This window comes from Neovison vison, chromosome 3 (assembly GCF_020171115.1).
Source record: "Neovison vison isolate M4711 chromosome 3, ASM_NN_V1, whole genome shotgun sequence".
Lineage (NCBI taxonomy): Eukaryota > Metazoa > Chordata > Mammalia > Carnivora > Mustelidae > Neogale > Neogale vison.
The window spans coordinates 202175094-202177861 of NC_058093.1; positions in this window are offsets into that span (position 1 = coordinate 202175094).

Below are 2768 nucleotides of genomic sequence, written 5' to 3' on the forward strand. Positions count from 1 at the left end.
CTTTCCAGCCATGCCCACACGCCTCTGCAGGCACGGGACAGGATTCGGGATTGACAGAGGAAAGACCTGCGGTTTCTGAAGGGAATGAAAATGGCAAGCAGAGATCTAAGCAGCCTGGGCTGCCGCCTCTTTGGGAATTTTCTTCTCTGTAGATTAGCCCCGCCCTGAGGTGCCGCCCGCGTAACACGGTCAGTCTTTCATTTTCCTCCCTTCAAAGGATTTCTAGTTAAACATAAGTAGCAAACAAGGAAATCACCCAAATGAGGTAAAACAAAACAAAACAAAAAATCCATTAGGGACTTAAGATAAAACCCTGTTACATGCGCCACACTGTGTGAGCTAGGCACCAGGAGGAGGAAGAATGCGCTCCCTGTGGGGTGGCAGTCACACGCTTCTCTGACCCCCATCACCTGAGGGAACATGCCCAGTGGGCGAGCCACCAACCCCCAGAAGCACAGACTGGGACCACGTCCTCGTCCTCGGTCAAGGTCAGAAATTCCTCACACAGGAGAGTCCAAGGCTCCTCCTGTTCTGTTTCCAGAGACCAGAGAAGTCTGGGGCAAATTATCTCCTTTTAAAGAATTTCTGCTCCTGCTCTCACTGTACTTGGATGTCGGAAGGAGCCTGAGCGTGTGTGCGTGAGGTGTGTCCGTGCTGCTCCACTAGGATGTACCAGGCAGGAGCGCCCCTCAGAGGCCAGACAGAGGTTCCCTGAGCCGCAGCTCCCCCCCCCCCCCCCCCCCCCCGGCAACCCTGCATTCCCAGCATTCTGGTGAGAAAGAGGTGCGTGAGGGGCACCGTCTGCAGCGCAAGGAAGGTGTGGACAAGTGGCCTGTGGCTTTCCGACTAGATGCTAGGGCAGACACCTGGAAGACGGGGCAGCCCCGCCCAACACCCCCAGCCTCCTGCACTGTTCTGATGCCAAGTCCTGTGCACACACACGCTCTCCTTGCTCAGCCACGCCACCCAGAGCTGGCTCCCTGCTCCTTCTGCTCACAGGCAAGACGGAAATCCCTGAGATCCACCCTCCGAGTGGGATCAAGGGACCAGCTCTGACCAACAAGGCGTGAGCAAGGGAAGCAGGGGCCACCTTCCTGGCCTGAGGACTTGCTGGCTGATGCCAAAGGCTCCAAACTCCAAGCTCATCCACCCCTGGCAGGGCCACCAGCAATGTTTCTGATGGTGGCTGCCACACCTGTCTGGGTCCACGAGGTTCCATACTGAGCCAAGAGCCCTGTGAACCCAGCACAGACATGCAGCTCAAGCAGGAAAGAGGTACCTGAGAGGGGGAATCTTTGTTAGTGCAGCATGATTTAAACTTCACAGACTGATACAGGAGATTTCAACTCCCCAAAACTCCAAACAACTCACATGTGGAATTTCAATACAGGTACAGCCAAATCCTCTACCAAGAAAAATGCAAGATGTTTCCAGGTTTCTTTGTTTTGTTTTTTTACTGTTACGAACAATGCTACATTGTACGTATTTACATTTAATAGTTATTTACCTTTCTTTGTCTGCCTTCCCTTGGATGCCTGCAACAGTCAGGAAGGAAACAAAGAAAAGAAAAGAAAAGAAAGGCAAGGCTAGGAAATAGGAGAAAACACTTAGTTTGTGTCTGGGGACATAAGCGGTTTCCCTGGCTCCGTACTATCTCAGAGTGGGGATCCGCGGCTCCTGCCCCCCAAGTGTCCAGGGCTCAGCAGGATGGCCCCCAAGAACTACCCAGCAGGTGGTGTCTCTGCCCCGAGCTGCGTGCCAGGGAAATGCAGCCCCCTGAGAGAGGCAGATGGGTCCCTGTGTGTACATGTGAGTGTGTGTGCTTGCTCATACCCAGGACCAAAGCAATCACCCAAAAAAGAGAATCAAACCAAACTGTTCTGGCTCCCTTGCCAAGTGGTGGGCAAACCCTCACTGGGCCTGGAAACCAGCACGCGCCGGGATTAACACGGAGCTGGCGGGCGGGCACGACGCGCCGCAGCTCTTCAGCACAAGCTGCGGGAGCAGCTCGGAGGAGCCCTGCCTGGGAGCCAAGAGGCATATGCACACTCCACATGCCATCACTGGAAGCCCCGAGTCCTAAATGAGTCACACCAGGAAAGAGATTGCAAAATGGCGCGTTTCCATTGCAATCAGGGAAGGGGCCATGCCTGGAAGCCAGGAGCCTCATGTCCAAAAAAAAAAAAGTCTGCAAACGTGGCTATGGCTGGATGGGCGAAATAGGAGATTTTGGATAAACATGAACATGGAAGTGAAGGCTGGCCCAGACCCTGGGTGCATGATCTCATGGAAAGCGGACCAGCACCTGGCATCTGGCTCTGGCCCTGTGTTTGGCCTCTCTGGGTCCTCCTGGTCAGGATGCGCCAAGTCCCCTTTCTCTTCTCTGACCTAGAAGAACACAGGTTCTACAGCGGCCACCTTGAACTCAGGCCCAGGCTTGGGTTCAAAGAGATCCAGCAACACCAAGCCGACTGAGTCCTACAGGAAGGGGCCCGTGGCTGCCATGGTCCCCTCCACCCGCCTGGGGTCCCTGCCACCTGGCCTGACTCCCTCTTTACAACTGGGCCCCCCCGCAGGCCTGAGAGTTTGCAATCTCTTGCAAAAAAAGGGGGGTCGGAAAAGTGTGAATAAGAAAACACCGAGAGGAAACGGACCAAAGTAAAAAGTGTTGACGTGGCTAATTGTTTTTCTATTATTGATCTCCTCAATCTTTCTGAAATGCGTTTCAGGAGCTTAAAAGTATTTTGAAAGTAGTTATTAAAATGACC